The sequence below is a fragment of the Schistocerca nitens genome, chromosome 3 (genome assembly GCF_023898315.1).
Source record: "Schistocerca nitens isolate TAMUIC-IGC-003100 chromosome 3, iqSchNite1.1, whole genome shotgun sequence".
Taxonomy (NCBI): domain Eukaryota; kingdom Metazoa; phylum Arthropoda; class Insecta; order Orthoptera; family Acrididae; genus Schistocerca; species Schistocerca nitens.
This window is the reverse complement of record NC_064616.1, coordinates 61,072,446-61,095,509: the sequence shown is the minus strand read 5'-3', so window position 1 is coordinate 61,095,509 and position 23,064 is coordinate 61,072,446. Positions and strand designations below refer to the sequence as shown.

Below are 23,064 nucleotides of genomic sequence, written 5' to 3'. Positions count from 1 at the left end.
GGCATCTTCTGAACATGTTATCGGCACTGTCACTGGAATCACTCACAGCCGTCAAGTATATGGGAGTATGTGACCAGAGAGATTTAATATTTAATTGCTATAGAAACCTAGCCGTGTGGACGACTGATGCGGGACTGAAATTTATTGCAACAATCCTAGGAAAGTGTTGTTCACTCATGAGTTATGACGCTTAAAAATCCTAGATCAATCAATTCTGGTTCTGTTCTTTTGTGTGGGACTCACACCGTCTATGATTAAAAGAACTGCTCACTTTGGGACATGTTTTATGTAGCTAACGCGAATCGTCCGATAGTAGAACAGGAAGATTGGGAAATGATTCTGACGTCACATAGCCTCGGGTTTGCAGAGTACAGACAGAGCTGCAATAAATGTTTTGGAGCCTTAATTTCACCAATAATAACGGGAAGGTTGCAAAATGATATGGCGCATCATGTAACCTAACGTCAGCTGAGTAGAGATATAGCTGCAATAAAGGTGGCGTGATTTAGAACGTTAAATCAGTAACCTCATTTCCTAAGGAGGATCATCTACATTGTGAAATCTGCTCATGGAAGATCTTCTTTACATTTTTGACTTGTGACTCATTATGAATTTCCCGAAAGGTTCGTAAACTTCCCAGCGAAGTTTTGTGTTACTTCCTGTCGTGTAACATGTCAGGAAAAAATGTGTGTGAATTCTTAAGGGACTAAACTGCTGAGGTCATCGGTCCCCAGACTTACACACGACTTAAATTAACTTATGCTAAGATCACACACACACACCCATACCCGACGGAGGACTCGAACCTCCGGCGGGAGGGGCCGCGCATTCCATGGCATGGCGCCTCAAACCACGCCCCCCATCCGCGCGGCAGAATACTTTTGATTCGATCTATTATAGTCTGGAAAAGGCTCTGTATGCAGCGACCATATCTAACGCCAAAGAACTGAATAGGTCACGCTGTATGGATGCAGATGTAACGTTTAGCACTTTATTCTGAGCAGCGACAACTCATCCCTCTTTTCACTTTGATTCAGATGCGTTGACACCGCTGAGAGAGTGACGCTGGGTGTTCGTAATTTTGGTCAGTCACTCGCAACTTAATGAACAAAGAAATCATCTGCCTGGAAAGCATTTATCATTCTACCTGAGCCTAGACAGTTGTGCAGCAGCATGCCATTCTGAGCAGAAGGCAATAAATTTTGTCTTCACTTGTTCACTGTAAGTAATTACATACACCGTCCATCTAAAAAGTCCCGTGACTGATTATATTCCTGACGTATAAGCGACGTCAGCGCAGTAGCTACAGTGGCAACTCGAACTAACGTCTATAACAACTGTTGTGCATTCGACCGATCAGTTGTGAGAATGCAGTGTTCAGTACTGGACGTGTTACCGTAGTGTGTCAACGTTATTGTCTCACAAATCGCAATGGGGCAACATCGCTAAATCAAATGTTCGAGGAGACCTAGTATTGTCAATACGAACCTATCACATAACGACAGAGTGCAGAAATTCACGTGAAGGATCGACACGTTGGCGACATAGCTGATGTTGAAGCCAGTGTGACGCATGAGTTGAAGAACATCCCAAAAAGGACTTTTCTGAAAGCTTCACACGCTTTTACGAATATTCGTGCGTTTTAATCGAGACTATGTAGAGCACATGAAGCATTAAAACCGCCGTCTTAAGTATTCTCTGTTTTTTTATTAATCCAGCCTCGAAACTTCGAAAGTTTTGTGATTTCCAGATGGGAGGGTAAAACGAGCCCAGAATTTGGGGCGACGATGAAAATTTTGGTTAGCATTTTGATCTCAGACGGGAATTTTAGCTGCTTCTGAGAAAACTTTAAACATAAATTCTTTTGAAAACTACAGACATACCTCCAGAGAATTTTTGAGTGTTCAAATACGACTATACCGTTTGCAACACAGACACGTTTTGTTTTGGGTTTATTATAGGCATAGTATATGATAAGGCACTTTTAGGATCCTCTGCACCGAGGTGACGTAAGTCATGGGATAACGATATGCACATATATAGATGGCGGTAGTAGAGCATACACAAGGCATAAAAGGGCAGTGCTGGAGCTGTCGTTTGTATTCAGGTGATTCATGTGGAAAGATTTCAAACGCGATTATGGCCGCACGACGAGAATTAACAGACTCTGAAAAGGGGATGGTAGTTGGAGACAGAAGCATGGGACATTCCATTTAGGAAGTCATTAGGGAATTCAATTTTCTGAGATCCTCATTGTCAAGAGTGTGCTGAGAATACCTAATTTCAGGCATTACCTCTGACCACGCACAAAACAGTGGCCGACGGCCTTCACTTAACGATCGAGAGCAGCGGCGTTTGCGTAGAGTTGTCAGTGCTAACAGACAAGTAACACTACGTGAAATAACCGCAGAAATCAATGTATCCGTTAGGACAGTGATGCGAAATCTAGCGTTAACGGGCTATGGCAGCAGAAGACCGACGCGAGTGCCTTTGCCTACAGCACGACGTCGCCTGCAGCGTCTCTCCTGGCCTCGTAACCATATCTCTTGGACCCAAGGCGACTGGAAAACGGTGACCTGGTCAGATAACTCCAGATTTCAGTCGGTAAGAGATGCTGGTAGGGTTCGAGTATGGCGCAGACCCCACGAAGCCATGGACCCAAGTTGTCTACAAGGCAGTGTGCAAGCTGATGGTGGATCCATAATGGAATGGGTTGTGTTTACATGGAATGGACTGGGTCCTCTAGATGTTCGGCATTCGCTGTCATTCATGGGCTTTATGTTCCCAAACAACGATACAATTTTTAAGGATGACACTGCGCTATGTTACTGGGCCACAATTGTTCACGATTTCTCTGAAAAACATTCAGGTTAATTTGACCGAATGATCTGGCCACCCGTCCAATATTTATGGGACCTAATCGAGAAGTCAGTTCACGCACAAAATCCTGCCTTGGTGCACTTTCGCTGTTATGGTCGATTATAGAGGCAGCATGGCTCACTATTTCTGCAGGGGATTCCAACGACTTGTGAAGTCCATGGCACGTGTCGAGTTGCTGCACTAATCTGGGCAAAAGGATGTCCTAACGGTATTTGGAGGTATCCCACGACTTTTGTCACCTCAGTGTATGTGGCTGTTGCCCAGATGCATTTTTAATGACCCTCCTTGCTAAATATCACGTAAATGCTTTGCCTTTAGCAAAGAAATTTACAGCCACCAATTAAGGCTGTTAGGTTTTTAATGGGAACTCCCTCAACACGTTTCAACCAATATATGTTCCTCAGAAACGCAGGGCTGCTTTCATATGGTTCAAAATTTTGAATTTGGCTCGTGTGTATTTCCTGGGTCAGAACTAAAGGGAAAAACAGCAATGATAAGTTTTTTCATTGTATTTTATAAATATGGCCCATTTATTTGTGTTAGGCTTAGTCGTAGCGCAAAAGCTGAGTCTGACTGAAAGATAGCCAATCCGAGCGCCAACAAAGATATCCAGTTGTAAGGTACCATTTAAGACACCATAAACAAATAATAAACGTAAAATTTGATGATTAGATACACTTGAGATATTGAACTTAAGTCAAATCCCAACATTCATAACAAGTAGAAGTTATGTCGCACACCAGATCCCGGTTCCCGATGCCTGCTACGGGAAATACACTGTCAATTAAACAGTATAGTAAGTTTCACGGATCGACACATTTCAATCTCTGGGCATCATCTCCGCAATTTCCCTTTTCAGTTCACATAACGGAGTACAACTTTAACTCCACAGAGAAAGGATACAGCAAAGAAAAGATGGAAGTGCAGGCTCATTTTTGCTAACAAATTTCACACTTTGTTCTTAGTCGGCCATTCACTGCGTTCGTCATTAATACATTTCACTTGCAGAGTTTGGTAGCGGAACTGTTACTTACAGTAACGGGGTAACTTAGTCGGAGGTCCGGGGCGGGGAACTAAATAAGGCCCACGGTCTGCTTAGAAATGGATGCAGTTGTAGTGTAGATTTCGCAGAAAATAAATAATATAGGTGTAAGACCTGACAAAAAAAATCAGATATTTATAACGTGTGTACTCGATGTTCTAGCAATTGTAATATACGTACATAAAGAGATATGTGAGATACTTAGAATACAATTCAGCGTTTACCACAGCAACCATCATATAGAGTGCGAAGAAATAACAAAGAACAGAATAAGGAAATTACCTTTTATTTTATACGTCTATAAACAAAGCTTATACAGTTATAATATCAGTTAGTTTCGTAATGTCAGTACGAGATGGTAGATATTCTTGATCTTACTATGGCACATGTTTTCGTGCCCCTATTTCACTGAAATTCTCAATAACGTCGTTGAAATCTATTGAAACTTTTCTTTCGGTTTATACAATGGACAGTTTGCCTAGTCGTTCTTGACTCATCGCAGTGTGAAGATAATTTTTTATTACTTCCAGTTTAGAAAAACTTCTCTCTCCTGACGCGACTATACACAAAAGGTCAACAAGTACTGATTACAAGGGATGTACAGATTTTTACTCGATACTCTAATGAACTTTCGGATGGATGTAGGCTAAATATTTTTTTAATGTATTAGTTATAAAAATTATATTTAAAATTTATTCTATTATATAAAGACAAGTCAATGCTTAAAGTTGTTACCAAAAATTGCTAGAATTTCTTGAGCATTTTACTTTCAGTTTTTATACGATACTCCAATAAATCTTTTGACAGACATAGGCTACATATTTTTAATATATATGACATATAAGTATATATAACAGAGGACAGTCTTGTTGACTGATTTGATGCAGTTTTTAAACAATGTTGTAATAAACATTAGATAGACGTAGACTATATATTGTAATATATGTAATCCATAAATATATATATATATATATACATACTATGTAAAGGGACACGTTGTCAGCAAATGTCTCGCAAATTTGTTGTTCGATTTATTTCAAACTATACTGTGGCAAACATTGTTAGCAAAAGTTTCGTGAAGTTCTTGACCGATTTACTTTCAGTTTGTACACGATAATTTAATAAACACTTGCACAGGCATTTGTCATATATTTTTCAATATATATGAAGAAGAGAAATTTGTTAACATCGAGTATAGATTTAAGTGGGAGGAAGTCTTTTCTGAAAGTATTTGTATGGAGTGTAGCCATGTATGGAAGTGAAACATGGACGATAAATAGTTAAGACAAGAAGAGAATAGAAGCTTTCGAAATATGGTGCTACATAAGAATGCTGAAGATTAGATGGGTGGATCACGTAACTAACGAGGAGGTACTGAACAGAACAGGAGAGAAGAGGAATTTGTGGCACAACTTGACTAGAAGAAGGGATAAGTTGGTAGGACAGGTTCTGAGGCATCAAGGGATCACCGATTTAGTATTGGAGGACAGCGTGGAGGGTAAAAATCGTAGAGGGAGATCAAGAGATGAATACACTAAGCATATTCAGAAGGATGTAGGTTGCAGTAGTTACTTGGAGATGAAGAAGCTTGCACAGGATAGAGTAGCATGGAGAGCTGCTTCAAACCAGTCTCTGGACTGAAGACCACAAAAACAACATGTTATATTTAAAGACACACACACACACACACACGGAAATGTTGTTAGCAAATATCTGGAAAACTTCACAAATTTTCTGTTAAAACCAACTGTGAGTTAAAGAAATACCGTGCTGTGCTACACGGTGAAAATGTGCGGTTTCGTTTTGTTTCTTGCTTTTTAACTACGATAGCAGAGTATTTAAACCGTAAGACGTAATGATTCTCCCATATATATTCCTTCTCCTTATATATAATTTTAAACAAAAATTGTATACACATATAATGATGCTGTGTTTTCTTCCTCACAGTCGGCTTGAATAGAAAACAAGGACGCTATATTTATGGCTGTGGGCTTAAGATTAAGAATACTACTACGAAATTTGAATCGCTTAAAACTTCTTGAACCTATCCGTTTGCAGATTAATACTATGCAAAATGAACTGTCTGAAGATCCTCTAGGATCCAGTAGCTGGAGAGGTCTCTCATACCCCATATACCTGTGGTCCCAACCAATTTATCCATTTATTTTAAGCGACTTTAGTTCCCAGTCTAGGTTTCGTTGGCTATAAGAGTAAGAAAGGCTCAAGGTCAGTGAGAGGGCGAAAGAGGGAATGGACAGGGAGAGGGATGGGGGGAGGCAAGGGGGTTGGTAAATGGATGTAGAGGGGGGAAAGAGGAGATGGATAGAGAAAGGAGGGAGGAGCAGGTGCAGATAGATAGGAGGAGGAGAGAAAATAGACAGACAGTGGCGGAGGAGGTGAAGGACAGAGGAAGGGTGGAGGAGGAGAAGGATATAGACAGGAGGAGGAGAAAATGGAGAGAGAGTGAGTGGAGGTGAAGGACAGAGGAAGTGGAGGAGGAGGAGATAAACAAAGAATCGATAGTCAAGTGTCATGAGCTAGTTTATCCAGTATAGTTTTAAATACCCTCCTTCTTCATAGTCAGTCAATTTTTAATGTTCATATCATAGCATTTTTCAATATCAAAAGCAACAGCATTGTCTATAATTGTAGTTTGTTACATCATTAAAAACTCATTCAGCGTTTTAAATTTGGCGAATCCTTTACTCAACTTCATTTTTGGAGACTGTAGATATTGTTGGACTAAATTTACTTCTTCTAGTAGTTTGCGCCAAAATTTGATGTGGGTCATAAAGGTGGAATCACATGCAGGTGGAAGAAGCAAGCTTGCTGCAGATGTAGTATCAAGGTTTGCCTTGGATGGATTTTGCATATCTTCCAAGGTCCAAGGTGCTCACAATAGTTTCCACATATTATTTTATGAATTTAAGTCAATTGTAATAAGCACTCAAGCGAGTGTTAGACAATCGTTTCAAACTCTTTCCTGTTTCTTCTACAAGTAATTCCCATCTATATGTAGAAGCCGAGGAGAACCAATGTACTCACCTCAATTCCAAAACTGATGACACTAGAAAGAACATATGAGAATGCATGAACGTCACAAAGAATTAAGGAAGGATTAACTCAGGGACTGAGCAGAGCTTTAAGATTGAATTCTCAAAGTTTTCGTTCTACTACTCCACGTACACCTGACACTGACGCAACACTGTCACAACCTTGAGCCCTGAGTAGTGCACCAGTGGCGGATCTAGGTGGGTGAGGGTGGGAGGGACGGATGGGAGGGGGGTGAGAGGGGGAGGGGGGATGGCAGAAGGAGTACATGCTCTGGGCGGCAGAAGTTACGAGGCGGAAAATTTTGGGCTAAATTTCATTTTTAGGTTAAGTATAAAATATTTGTTTCTGATAAATTTTAATAAAAGTAACTGTCATAGAACTATATGTATGTAAAACAAGTGCAATCAAAAAGTGATAACATTCAATAAAGCTGGAGTACCTCCAAGCTGACACGGAAATTGTCTGAGACACTATGCCTGCGCAACCTGACCCCTCCCATCACATTACAATCCATTGTTCGCTGACTGCTAATCCTGTTTAATTGATCTCCATGTTTTGTTAATATTTGTGTGTTTAAATTTATGTAATAACTTTTACAATACTGTATGGTCGAAGACAAAGTAGTGGAGCGATGTATAGAAAAATATCGGGAGAAAAGAGGAAGAAAGTAAGTGAGGTGTTATTCCAAACACGAAAACAGGATTCGTATTTCACAAAGCCTACTGCCTGTAATGAAAACAAATTATCAGGTAAGATTATGTAATATAAATACGTGACGGGTACCGTGAAACTGTAATGATATTTTCGCGTTTTATATGCTTTTAAAATCATACGGTATTAATATTCGTTTTTATTGTGATTTTATCACTGAGTATTATTTTGTTTTTAACGAGTTCGGACGATAGAAATGGACCCTTTGCGCAAGAAAGAGAAAGATAAAGTGTAAACAACACGTTAGACCGCGTGTGAATTCGTTTTATTTCTATTTTTGACTGTTGAAGTCCTTTCAAATCGGGAGTCTTCATTATGTTTGCGTATGTGAAAGATTTGAACAATTCGAAGTATCACCCAGTTTATGTTTTAAGATATAGGACTGCACAGATAAACGTATGTACTCATATCTGAATATAGAGCATATAAGAATGGACCTGAATGCTGAATGTTATAAAAACGATGTACAGGTATGAAATGGAAGATAAAATAGAGTATAAATATGAATAGAGACTCACGGTTGAAAATATGTATCTACGCTTGAAGAAAATAACAGTATATTTTTGTTGCTCATGCGATTGTACAGATTTTCATTACCGACTGGTTTATGTATGTAAATTACAAGACAATAACCAACTGCGTACGGATAGTTTTCTTTTTGTACTTGATTTATGTGACATTTTAGCAGTGATTAACCGCTTACCGGTACTGTAGTATTATCACAACAAAAAAAGACGTAAACAACTTCCTCCAGGACTATATACCACACAAATTTAGTATGGATTTAAAATTTTTATGTTTCAGGAGAAATTGAAGTTAACCACCAAGATGACACGAGTAAGAAGGAAATAGACGATGGAGTGAAATATGAAACATAAATTCCTGGATCGTGAGCTGGTCTTCATCAAAACGCCGAACCTGTGAGTCTGAATTTGATTTTAACGATCCTGTTACATGCCCGACGATATTTTCTGACATTGAGAGATGTTATGTTATAAATATGAGAGCAGGAAATGAACGTGATTCTGAAATCAGTAAAAGCTATAGAGAAGACTGCAATTTAAATAAAGATTGGTTTTGAAAGAAGTTAAAAATGGGTCAGTAGTTAAAATTTTTATGGCTAGGCTATGATGAGAGCAAAGATGTTTTATCTTGTACACCCTGCAGATTATTTTATTACTTAGGTTCAGGCGCTGAGTCAAAATCATTTTTAGCTAAAGAAGAAGGGCCATGAAAATTCACCAAGCTATATGGTTCTAGAGTCTTCTCTTGGATGTTGGGGCTTTGATTCGAAGCTATAAGACCAGATAAAAAGAGAGAAACCTCATTGGAGGACTGTGTGGCACTGTGCACTGTGTTATCGATGCTGTTCTTTTTCTAGGAAAGCAGGGGACACCTTTTAGAGGAACAAACGAAGCTGGTGATTTTGGTGATCCAGAGAGTGGCAAATTTGGAAATACCATTGATATCATATCATTCTATGGTGATGCCATACATCAGCGTATTGAACGCCAGATGAATGGGCAAATTAGATATTTTTTCAAAAATTTACAAGATGAGTTCCTTGACTTCATTGGCAACAAAATAAGAAAAGATATAATTAAAGATATTTTAGATGCTAAGTACTTTTGATTTATGTTTTCGAATGCACTCCAAATATCAGCCACAATGAACAGATGAGTTAAGTAACTCACTTTGTAAAGTTACGTGACTGACAGGTTATGGAGAGCTTTGTTGACATTTTTATAGTTAGAGATGAAACAGGAGAAGTTCTTTGTCAGAAGATAGTGCAAAAAAAAAAAAAAAAAAAAAAAAAGACGATGAGTTGAACATGAAATACTGCAGAGTCAATGGAGCAAACATCGCTGGAAAGTACAAAGTGTTCCAATCAAGAATGCCTGAGAAGAGTACCATGTGTTGCCAATTCTATAAATTTAGCAGGATCATGTACAGCCAACACATCTGCCGTAGCTCAAATGTTTTTTGAAACTATCCATCGTTTTTATGTATTCTTTTTGGCTTGAACTTCAAATTGGGAAATCTTACAAAAACATGCACCCATAATATCACATCCGAGAGAACGAGTAGGTAGTCTGCGAAAGTAGAGGGGTCGAGCTGTTTACAAGCATTTTGATAACGTTGCAAAGGTTCTGGAAGAAGTTAAAATTTATAACTTGTCAACTCCACAAACAAAAACTGCGGCAAAATCTATTTTAAAGGAATATAAGAAAACTCAAAGTCATTGGTTTAATTCGTGCTGATATGCAATATTTGAGGAGATGGGACCTGGATAAACCGAAAGAACCAGAGGTTTTAGAGAGCTTCAGGGAGAGCATTAGGGAACTATTGACAAGAATGGGGGAAAGAAATACAGTAGAAGAAGAATGGGTAGCTTTGAGAGATGAAATAGTGAAGGTAGCAGAGGATCAAGTAGGTAAAAAGACGAGGGCTAGTAGAAATCCTTGGGTAACAGAAGAGATATTTAATTTAATTGATGAAAGGAGAAAATATAAAAATGCAGTAAATGAAGCGGGCAAAAAGGAATACAAACGTCTCAAAAATGAGATCGACAGGAAGTGCAAAATGGCTAGCAGGGATGGCTAGAGGACAAATGTAAGGATGTAGAGGCGCATATCACTAGGGGTAAGATAGATACTGCCTACAGGAAAATTAAAGAGATCTTTGGAGAAAAGAGAACCACTTGCATGAATATCAAGAGCTCAGATGGAAACCCAGATTTAAGCAAAGAAGGGAAGGCAGAAAGGTAGAAGGAGTATATAGAGGGTCTATACAAAGGCAATGTTCTTCAGGACAATATTACAGAAATGGAAGAGAATGTAGATGAAGATGAAAGAGGAGATATGATACTGCGTGAAGAGAGTGACAGAGCACTGAAAGCCCTAAGTCGAAACAAGGCCCCGCTAGTAGACAACATTCCATTAGAACTACTGACAGCCTTGGGAGAGCCAGGCGTAACAAAATTCTACCATCTAGTGAGCAAGATGTATGAGACAGGCGTAATACCCTCAGACTTCAAGAAGAATATAATATTTCCAATCCAAAAGAAAGCAGGTGTTGACAAATGTGAAAATTACTGAACTGTCAGTTTAAGCCACGGCTGCAAAATACTAACACGAATTCTTTACAGACGAATGGAAAAACTGGTAGAAGCCGACCTCGGGGAAGATCAGTTTAGATTCCGTAGAAATGTTGGAACACGTGAGGCAATACTAACCCTACGACTTATCTTAGAAAACAGAGTAAAGAAAGGCAAACCTACGTTTCTAACATTTGTAGACTTAGAGAAATCTTTTGACAATGTTGACTGGCATACTCTCTTTCAAATTCTGATGGTGACGGGGGTCAAATACAAGTAGCGAAGGGCTATTTACAATTTGTACAGAAACCAGATGGAAGTTACAAGAGTCGAGGGGCATGAAAGGGAAGGAGCGGTTGGGAAGGGAGTGAGACAGGGTTGTAGCCTATCCCAGATGTTATTCAATCTGTATATTGAGCAATTAGTGAAGGAAACAAAAGAAAAATTTGGAGTAGGAAGTAATATCCATGGAGAAGAAATAAAAACTTTGAGCTTCGCCGATGACATTGTAATTCTGTCAGAGACAGCAAAGGACCTGGAAGAGCAGCTGAACGGAATGGAGTGTCTTGAAACGAGGATATAAGATAAACACCAACAAAAGCAAAACGAGGATAATGGAATGTAGTCGAATTAAATCGGGTGATGCTGCAGGAATTAGATTAGGAAATGAGAGGCTTAAAGTAGTAAATGAGTTTCGCTATTTGGGGAGCAAAATAACTGATGATGGTCGAAGTAGAGAAGATATAAAATGTAGACTGTCAATGGCAAGGAAAGCGTTTCTGAAGAAGAAAAATTTGTTAACATCGATTATAGATGTAAGTGTCAGGAAGTCGTTTCTGAAAGTATTTGTATCGAGTGTAGCCATATACGGAAGTGAAACGTGGACGATTAATAGTTTAGACAAGAAGAGAATAGAAGCTTTCGAAATGTGGTGCTACAGAAGAATGCTGAAGATTAGATGGGTGGATCACGTAACTGACGAGGAGGTACTGAACAGAACAGGAGAGAAGAGGCATTTGTGGCACAACTTGACTAGAAGAAGGGATCAGTTGGTAGGACAGGTTCTGAGGCATCAAGAGATCACCGATTTAGTACTGGAGGGCAGCGTGGAGGGTAAAAATCATAGAGGGAGACCAAGAGATGAATACACTAAGCATACTCAGAAGGATATAGGTTGCAGTAGTTACTTGGAGATGAGGAAGCTTGCACAGGATAGAGTAGCATGGAGAGCTGCTTCAAACCAGTCTCAGGACTGAAGACCACAACAAGAACAATGCAATATTAACAACAAAAGATCACGTCAGTCAGTTTCTACAAAGATAAGATTTTACGACTCATAAAAGTGCTCGAAATATCGAAGGCTTTTTGAGCTTTCATAGAGCTTCTAGCGACTCTCGCACCCACGGAGCAATTTCTGAGGCCAAATAATTAGTAGAAGAGAATGAGATATTAACGGAATTCTCAGAAAAAAGGATTAGAGGAATGAAAAAATGACCGACGAGCTTTATGAGGATGAAGTATCCGAACATTCATAGGAAAATTTGTTCAAGATGTCCCTATTAGAAATAACTGTCTGAGTTATAATGGAGCTGAGTACCAGGTTTAAGGCACTGTAGAAAGTTGGTGCAAAGTTTACTTTTTTATGTGGTGTCGAAATTCAAGAAATGGAAGCCATAGCAGCGGAACTGGGAGGTATCTATGCAGAACATCTTAACAAGGAAGAATTTGTTTTTGAAACTGAAAGTTCCAACCACATTGCGCTGGCAAGAGAATGAGGCATGCGAGGTGCCACTAGATCACCCACATTAAGTTTAATTTATGAAAATAAATTGGTAGAGAGGTATCCCAACCTTACTACAGCCTTTAAATTATTCCTTGTCGTGTCAGTTTCTGTTTCATCTGCAAGAAAGAGTTTCAGCAAGCTGAAATGAATTATTTGATGAGCACAGTTAATCAGCAAAGGTTAACAATTCTGGACATGATCTCAGTAAAGCAAAATCGAGCCGCTTCCATAAACAGAGATCATAAACATTTTTGTTGAAAAAAAAGGGCACGGAAAGTGAAATTCTAAATTTATTATTTCTACAATGAATCATCATGTTTTATTTTTTGTATTTTTAAAATTGTTTTTTGTTTGTTTTGACATTGACTTCATTTTGTCAATACAGTAAGTTAATGTTATGAAATGGTGATATTTATTTCGAAATATATCACGTAAATTACTGGTATAAAACTGTTGATCTTTCTAGGGGCAAATTTAAGCTTACCCCTTTGGTAAAAGTTCTAGTTCCGGCCCTGCCTTGCACAACGCAACATCGAACCCCTCTTTTTCCCATCTGCTGTTGAAAATCTTTTGCCATACATTCTGTAGTCTTTTCCGACATAAAAAATGTAAGAAGAATTCTAGAACTTCCTCAGTGTTGTGTTGTTTATGGGCGTATCTAATTATATGACTCATTCAGTCAATCCTGCTTTCATCAGGAGTGCTGTCAAAAATTACTCCGTGGTAATTTACCCTTTTTTATATCTGCAGTCAATTTTTCCTTAACTTCTTCACCCAAAAGAAAAAGAAATTATTTTGTATCTCTTTTGAAAAATCAAAGCGTACTCTGTTTGATCCGCCAGCGGACTCTTCAAGTTTTAAGCAATGCTGCTTCAATAATGGAGCATATTTCGTCATCAACTGCATCAATTCTTTTGTTTCCCGATGGGATGTGTTCACGATGACTACGCAAAGCAAGATTTTGCTGGGCTACAAATAGTGAAATATCTAGAAGGCTATGTAAAATGTGTCTCTATTTCTTGGTCTCGTAATTAACCATCTTCTGACTATCTTTGCCAATGGATTTATGAAGCTTCAACCTCATAGAGAGTGTTTTGAATTTTTCTAAATTTGATAGATGTTGACATGATGATTCAAGCTTTAATGTCTTTGAATATAATTTCCTCCAATGACAGAAGTCAGAAATAAATTTATTTTTATTGGTATCGCCCTCAGAGGCAAATAATCGGCAGCGAAATCAGTACATTTCTTTGTTGATGGTCAGAGTAGCATCGATTTCCTTAAAAATTTAGTCTCGTTCAAATGTGAGTAAAACCACGAAAAAATTAAGCAACGATGTGTTTCTTTAGTGTGTTCACCTCGTCTTCTATAGATTCAAAAGATCCTTCCTTGGTCTGATATCCTTCACTATCCTTTTCAATAATCACAATTCTGAAATACAGGTATTGTAGTTTCAATGGATGAAGAGGAGTCCAAATTAAATGCATCAGAAATATGTTCATTCTCAGTAATTTTCTCTTCATTACTATCTTTATCATATTTTTTTAGTGTCATGTCGAAGTCTTAATTAAAATCACGTACAGTAGTCATTTCACCTGTCTTTTTAGTCTCAATAGTAGTAATTATCAGTACACTAGAGGAACATTAAACAGTTTGATTAATCATTCCTTCGTCGTCATTATTTTCTCCACGAGAGGAAAAGTATTTGGATAAAGATCTAGCGAGTGATTATCTTCTCCAGTCCTTGCTTTTCTCAGCTTTCTTTTGTGAGAGCCAGATGGATGAATTCTTTTCACTAAAAATAGTTTTACAACTTTATTTCGGTGACAGATCATAGCCTACATGCCAATTAAAAGTAATTTTGTCTCTCCATGTAGCCTGTAGGCTTTTAGTAATGAGAATATAGTAGCATCATGATCGTAAATGTACATATGGTCATTATCAAATGAATGTTGTTTGTAGTGTTGTTCATATTGTGACTCACTTCAAAGCCAATTTGTTCAGTGTATAAAAAGATTATTTTTATTTTGCTATTCTATAAACCATTATGTGCTTGTTGGACATCATGATTCTAGAATTTGTAACACATTTCAGTATTAAAACAAAGTGTTATTAGCTTTAAAACTTTCTAAAGAAAGAATCTAATGTTTACAAAGAAATAAACACTGTCCAGTCGCACTAACGTGACCACCTGTTGAAAGCCTGAATAACAACTTTTTGCAGCCCGGATACCTGCGAGACGTGCAGGAAGAGAGTCAATGAGGTCCTGGAAGTTACCGGCAAGGATGTGGAGCCAGGCCAGTGCCGTAGCCAGCTGCGTTAGGTCTCTCGGTTGAGAATCCACTGCGCGAACAGCCCGATCGAGGTGGTCCCACAGATTCTCGATTGGGTTTTAATTCGGGGAGTTTGGTGGCCAGGGAAGTACGGTAAACTCAACCTGGTGCTTTTCGAACCGAGCACGTGCACTGCGAGATGTGTGATACGTTGCATTGTCCTGCTGGTAGATACAATCGTGCCGAAGAAAAACAAACTGCATGTAGGTGTGGCATAGTCCCCAAGGGTAGATGGATACTTGTGTTGACCCATTGTACCTTCCAGAATGACGAGATTAGCCAGGAATTGCCACGAAAACATTCCCCACACTATAACGCTCTCTCCTCCATCCTGTACCCTTCCGACGATTTGTGTTTGCTTTCAGACGTTTCACGCCACTGGAGCATAAACGTGATTCATCTGAAACCAAATGTTGCCGTTCATTGGACGTCCAGCTGCGAATTCCAGTCTTCGTCGACGATGAACTGCAGTCAGAATGGGTGCATGAACCAGGCGCCTGCTACAGGGGCCCATACGCAACAACGTTCGCTGAACGGTCGTTAAGGAGACACTGTTGGTATCCCCTTGCTTCGTCTGGCCAGTCAGTTACGCGTTTTTTCGCCCGTACACGTCGCTGCAGCCCTCGTTCACCCCTGACATCTATTGCCCGTGGTGCACCACACTTATATCGACGCCGGTTTTGGACAGCACCCTTTTGCCATGCGTGGTACACCTTAACGACGGCGGCACACGAACAATGCACACACTTAGCCGTTTCGGAAATGATCCCATCCTTATGTCAGATAAACCACTCCGTTTCCACATTACGGTGAGTGGTTCTTTCACACTGATGTCGAAGGTAGGCGGTAGTCCTAGTAATGTGACTGGGACGTGTAGAAAATTGTGTGTCCATGCATTTCTGGTCCTGATATTATATTCTTGAAAATGTCGAGATAATAATAACCGAATTAGAAAAATAGGTACTTACTTTTTGGGCTCTTCTTAGATACACGGTGATGCAATCAGTGTTTTAAACTCACTGAGTATGCCAAAATAAATATCAAAGAAAAATTATTCTACATTAATTACGTAGTAATTTTAATTGAGCTTTAAGAAGAATGAAATGAAATGAAATTAACCCGAAACTCACGGTATTCTAGGGCGCACGTGCGAGTGGACTTTTTGGGTTTCCCCATTTTGAAGGTTTTCCCCATTTTGAGGGTTGAAATGGAAGTCTAAGGGAATTCTGCAGTGACGACTATATTCATTTGTTCTCCTAACGAGATACACGTTATAACGTATTTTTACGACAATAAGTTTCAAACTGATTGCTTTCATTGATAGTCTTCAATAGGTATTTTTTTCCTTTTACGGAAGAAATCATCACATAATTTCTCTGTTTTCGGATCTATTATTTTTGTTTTACGCTGAAGCCGCCATAGAGCGAGTGGAGTGCATCGTTTTAAGGCAATGACTCACTTTTTCGAAAAGCCGTAACTGTCTAGAATTATGACAAAGAAATTTGAAATTTGGCTCAAAGGTACCTGAAACCTTCCTCTATGATGGTGCAAAGCGTGGCGCCCTGTGACTTCAACCGACAAGGTGTTGACACATGGAAAATAAAGGTCACAGCTCAGAAGTGTATGTGAGGTGTAAGGCGCGTTAATGATATCACATTGACACCAAATTTCTCCACAATTCTGCCCAACGCCACCGTGGACATGCCACACGATTGGAACATCGTCACACACCTCTTTTCCCCACACGTCACCTCTTCTGTTGGCACCTTTGCGATGGAGGTCAGAACCGCGAAGCCCAGCATTGAAATCGTGCGGTTTCTTATGAGAGGTCGAGGAAAACATTTCAGAGGCAGCACCGCTCAGAACTGACACGAAAAGGTTTCAGGGGGTGGCAAAAAGGGCGCCAATAAAACCACCCTTCACTCGGGGTGTTGATCCGCTCACATTTTGCAGCTGTCGCAGACAGTTCGAAAGCAACAGAGTGACGTTCTTGACAACCTTGACATTGCTGACACCCTGCCCCCCCCCCTCCCCCAGACGATTCAGCTCTAAGCTAAGAACATTTTGGGTCAGCAATCACACTGAACGTGACTGCACGTTTTTGGAGTGTAATGTGACCGCAGTTTTTGCTCTGGTGTGCAGGGTGGAACAACTAGAGACGGTTCAAAACCACTGGATGAAATAAGAAAGTGATCCAAGGGAGCAAAGGACACGCACGAATAAAATGGCAAAGAGTCCTTATAAGACAACCCCCCCCCCCCCTCCTCGCGATTGGCAACACCGTCAGTGCCACTCGATCACATTCGTTGATCACTTTAAAAATGAAAATGTTCCTGTACAGAAACAATATGCGAAGGAGTCCTAGGCGCCTGACACCCCTCTCATGCCAATTGCTCGCTACCAGGAGCTACAGCAGCAGCGCAGCTTACCTGCAGGTGCCTAAGAGTCCATCATGAGTTGTCTCTGTACAGGTACATTTATAATATGCTCAACAAAAGAGCGCAGGTGACACTGAGGGTGTTGCTGAACTGGGTGGTCTTGGAGGGACCCTTTGCTGTTTTAATCTCGCATGTGTCAATGTCCCCCCCACCCAACCCCCGCCACTATGATAATCCATACCACCATTTTTGCTCCTTATCCTCTCTCATGGAGCGTTTCGTGCAGGGTGTCCTGTTTAGCAAAACCATCCGGTATATCATGTCGTAGAAAATTACACAGCTCTTACTTTAAGTAAAAAATGCGTCTCTCATGTTTTATGTTCATATATCTACATCTACATTTATACTCCGCAAGCCACCCAACGGTGTGTGGCGGACGGCACTTTACGTGCCACTGTCATTACCTCCCTTTCCTGTTCCAGTCGCGTATGGTTCGCGGGAAGAACGACTGTCTGAAAGCCTCCGTGCGCGCTCTAATCTCTCTAATTTTACATTCGTGATCTCCTCGGGAGGTATAAGTAGGGGGAAGCAATATATTCGATACCTCATCCAGAAGCGCAGCCTCTCGAAACCTGGCGAGCAAGCTACACCGCGATGCAGAGCGCCTCTCTTGCAGAGTCTGCCACTTGAGTTTGTTAAACATCTCCGTAACGCTATCACGGTTATCAAATAACCCTGTGACGAAACGCGCCGCTCTTCTTTGGATCTTCTCTATCTCCTCCGTCAACCCGATCTGCTACGGATCCCACACTGATGAGCAATACTCAAGTATAGGTCGAACGAGTGTTTTGTAAGCCACCTCCTTTGTTGATGGACTACATTTTCTAAGGACTCTCCCAATGAATCTCAACCTGGTACCCGCCTTACCAACAATTAATTTTGTATGATCATTCCACTTCAAATCGTTCCGCACGCATACTCCCAGATATTTTACAGAAGTAACTGCTACCAGTGTTTGTTCCGCTGTCATATAATCATACAATAAAGGATCTTTCTTTCTATGTATTCGCAATACATTACATTTGTCTATGTTAAGGGTCAGTTGCCACTCCCTGCATCAAGTGCCTATCCGCTGCAGATCTTCCTGCATTTCGCTACAATTTTTTAATGCTGCAACTTCTCTGTATACCACAGCATCATCCGCGAAAAGCCGCATGGAACTTCCGACACTATCTACCAGGTCATTTATATATATTGTGAAAAGCAATGGTCCCATAACACTCCCCTGTGGCACGCCAGAGGTTACTTTAACGTCTGTAGACGTCTCTCCATTGATAACAACATGCTGTGTTCTGTTTGCTAAAAACTCTTCAATCCAGCCACGCAGCTGGTCTGATATTCCGTAGCCTCTTACTTTGTTTATCAGGCGAAGTGCGGAACTGTATCGAACGCCTTCCGGAAGTCAAGAAAAATAGCATCTACCTGGGAGCCTGTATCTAATATTTTCTGGGTCTCATGAACAAATAAAGCGAGTTGGGTCTCACACGATCGCTGTTTCCGGAATCCATGTTGATTCCTACATAGTAGATTCTGGGTTGCCAAAAACGACATGATACTCGAGCAAAAAACATGTTGTAAAATTCTACAACAGATCGACGTCAGAGATATAGGTCTATAGTTTTGCGCATCTGCTCGACGACCCTTCTTGAAGACTGGGACTACCTGTGCTCTTTTCCAATCATTTGGAACCTTCCGTTCCTCTAGAGACTTGCGGTACACGGCTGTTAGAACGGGGGCAAGTTCTTTCGCGTACTCTGTGTAGAATCGAATTGGTATCCCGTCAGGTCCAGTGGACTTTCCTCTGTTGAGTGATTCCAGTTGCTTTTCTATTCCTATATCATTTAACTTCCACAATGTAAAAGCGAACAAACAAATTTAAATAACGAGATAGAGAAATTCTGAAAGTGCTGGTAAATAAATCAACTGTACCATTTTTTTATTAGCAAGACAATAATTCCTTGTTTGTCTGTGTATTTCAATGAAAAGTAAATCGCAATACTGGGAATTGCTTTTGAATGACTGAATTTTTACGTGCCTGTTTGTACCTCTTGTAGACTACCCCATTAATAACGAAATGAAGGAAGAACATTCCTCTCGTGTTTCGTCAGGAGATTAGCAATGTCTGGCATCATCTTTGATTTGACCAACAGAAGTGCTTTGTTTAAATGATGTCGTTTCCTGCTTTTGGTTATAACTGTTTTTATTGTCTGTTGCAACTTTGGCTTCTGTGCTATTATCAAACATAATACTCAATGTCATATTATGGCATATAAATAGTCTTGAAGCAACAACGTTCTATTAAGGCTGTGTAAGTGTTGACGGTAACAGGGTCAGTGGCTGTTATCAATTACATGAGTAACATAATACATTAATTTGTGTTATACTACGGCTGCAGTTCTAAGATGTGTTGTTACTGCAATTCGTGCACAATAAATTAAGTGTATCACTTTTGAATGTTTATTCTGTAGTATACGAATTGTCTCTTAAATTTTATGGCCCAGGAAATGTAATTTTTACTTTTTATTTGGACAGCGGTTTTATTTTTGAATGGTCTAATCTGACTGCAAAAGGAAATGTTAGTGATAGAGCCGATGACATGCACTATCTATATTTGGGCACTGAATCCACTAGTCCTTATGTTAAACTGTGCCTTGACATGTCTTCTGGTCTTGAAATGGTGGTTTTCTGAGCATGGAATTTGTGTGCCTTGTTTTACCTCCATCACGACAACGAACCCTGATTGACTGCGTCACTTCTTTCAAGGTGATGCTTCCGTAAATTTTCGTTGCAGTAATTTTTGTGGGAAGATGTTTAAAGAAAAAAAGAAGAAAGAATGTATAATTAATCGTTTTTCAGTTGTAAATTATAATTTCTCGTTTTGTTTCTCAGCTATAACTATTAACATAGAAAAAAAGTGTCGACTGGACACACTCGAACAATCATGTTACACACTTCGTCGATCACTGAAGCAACTTCTGTACTTGTTTCATTATTTTACTCGTAATACTTGCATCTTTCGTGGACCCTCGACCCTCTGTCCAAAATGTTAATTTTATCAATTCTTCGCGAGCACTCTCATGACATCCACCCTACCTACGTTCTACGCTCTGAGCACGTGAACACCACAGAGCAACAAAACATACGCCTTTCATGTGACTGTCAGACGAGGGCAATACTTTTCTGAGCAATTCCTTTTCTTAACGGTACTTTTATTGCCAAACAGTTACATCAAAGGGGCACGGAATTCAGGTGCAAGTTCACATATTCATTCACATATAAAGACTTTTGATTGTCAGTGCGTTACTAAAAAAGTGAGATGACATTAGAGGTGTCTGAGGATACGGTCACCTTACAGTGTTATTTACACGAGTTCGACGTGCATGTAAATAACACAAATCTACGTATCATGTTACTTATGTCATTGAAAACAGCCATTGATCCTATTATCATGAAGTAGGTCACAGCCCTACAAGAACTTTGTTATTTTTAACCTATGACTGTGCCATTATTGGTCTAGCATATATTTTTAACCTATGACTGTGCCATTATTGGTCTAGCATATGGCAATGCCAACTGAACTGCAACTAAAATTCAAAAATTACGTGATTTTGCGAAATAAATAGAATTAAAGAACTAAATCTAGAAATTAATATCTAAATTTTCAGTCCATTTTAGGGCTGCCTCTGTCACTTCCAAGAAACTTTCTAGATTTTCGGGTTAAGCTCGTCTACTACAGTTTGTTACAATGTGTCTGATGGTCTGATGTTCATTACCACAGAGGCCTTTCGCCATCGGTGGAGGCTTTCTGCATAAATGCTATTGCGTGTACGAGACCTGTTAACTGTTTTCGAAGCACGCCGCGGTAATTCCACGTCGGCTGGTCTTGCGCGAGGTATTGTGAGGACCCGATATTCCTCATGGGCAATATTATTCAGTGTTTCCGAGCACTTTCTGCTCAAGGTGAAATCCACTGCTTGCATTGATTCTGCCAGTATGATAGGTGGCTGTCTGCATTTTAATCACTCTTTCTAAGTGCAGGTATACAACAGTGGTTTGGGAGCTGAGTAATTTTAATTAATTTTTCATACTCCTTGAAAAGTGAATTCTATCTTCGAAGATATAGCGGCGCAATGTACCCTAGGGGTGGTAACCAGTGAACACGAGTAGACCTAATGCAATCTGTTATTGTCCACATTGCTCCATTTACCTAAACATGGATATTTCTCACATGTGAACTACACTGAGGTGACAAAAGTGATGGGGTGCCTCCTCGACCTCCTGCTGCACAGCGTAGCGCACCAGCTCCACGTGGCAACGACTCAAGAAGTCCCCTGCAGAAATATTGGAATATGTTGGCTCTGTAGCCGTCCATAATAGCGAAAGTGTTGTTGGTGCAGGATTTTGTGCACGAACTGACATCTCGATTATGTTCGCATAAATGTTCGATCGGATTCATATCAGACAATCTGGGTGGCCAGACCATTCGCTCGAATTTGCAAGAATGTTCTTCAAACCAATCGCAAACAATTGTGGCCTGATGACACAGCGTATTGTCATCCTTAAAAATTCTATTGTTCTTGTGAACATGAAGTCCACGAATGACTGCAAATGGCGAACATCCAGAGGACCCAGTCCATTCCATGTAAACACAGCCCCACTGTGAAGCCACCGCCAGTTTGCACAGTGCTTTGTTGACAACGGGGGTCCATGACTTCGTGGGGTCTGCACCACACTCGAACCCTACCAGCAGCTCTTACAGACAGAAATCTGGACTTATCTGACCAAGCTACGATTTTCCACTCGCCTAGACTACAGGCAATACGGCGACGAACCCAGGAGAGGCACTGCAGGCGATGTCTTGCTGTTAGCAAAGGCACTCACGTCAGTCGTCAGCTGCCACAGCCAATTAACGTCAAATTTCGCGACGCTGTCCTAAAGGATGCGTTCGCCGTACGTTACACATTGATTTCAGAGGTTATTTCACGCAATGTTGTTTGTCTGTTAGCACTGACAACTCTACGCGAACGCCGCTGCTACCGGTCGTTAAGTGAAGGCAATCGTCCACTACTTTGTACGTGGTGAGAGGTAATGCCTGAAGTTTGGTATTCTCAACATACTTTTGACACTATGGGTCTCGAAGTACTGTATTCTCTAACGATTTCCGAAATGGAATGTCTCATGTGTTTAGGTCCAACTAGCACTCCGCATTCAAAGTCTGTTAATTCCTGTCGTGAGGCGATAATCACGTCAGAAATCTTTTCACATGAGTCACCCGAATACAATTCTGAGCTCCACCAGTGCACCGCCCTTTTATACCTTGTGTACGTGATACTACCGCCATCTGTATATGTGCCTATCGCTGTCCCATGACTTTTGTCACATCAGTGTATTCAGCAGCATAGTACACGAGTCCAAAGGAAGAACTTCGTTGTGTTGTAGCACGTGCACTCCATGATGTACCACCATCTTGTGTATGACGTTATTGCACGATCTCAGCTTTATTTCTATGCCATTAGGTGGCATCAGTGCGTGACAATGCCACATAAGCCGAAATTGCAATAGCACAATCAGAACAGTTAGAGGCAAAAGCGGAAAATGACATAATTTAAAGACTCTGTAGAGGCTGGGGACCCGTTTTCCGATAAATTAGTAGCCAGTACTCTAATCAGTACTTTGGCACGTTAGTTTCTTGTGTATATAATCTGTCCCAATACCCATATTAAGTT

At 40.2% G+C, this 23,064-nt stretch overlaps 1 protein-coding gene across 1 annotated transcript in view; it reads right to left on the bottom strand.

The window, feature by feature from the left end:
- The window catches only part of LOC126249070 (glycoprotein 3-alpha-L-fucosyltransferase A-like), a 220,639-nt gene that overhangs the window by 73,695 nt on the left and 123,880 nt on the right, over window positions 1-23,064 (bottom strand). The window lies entirely within an intron of this gene.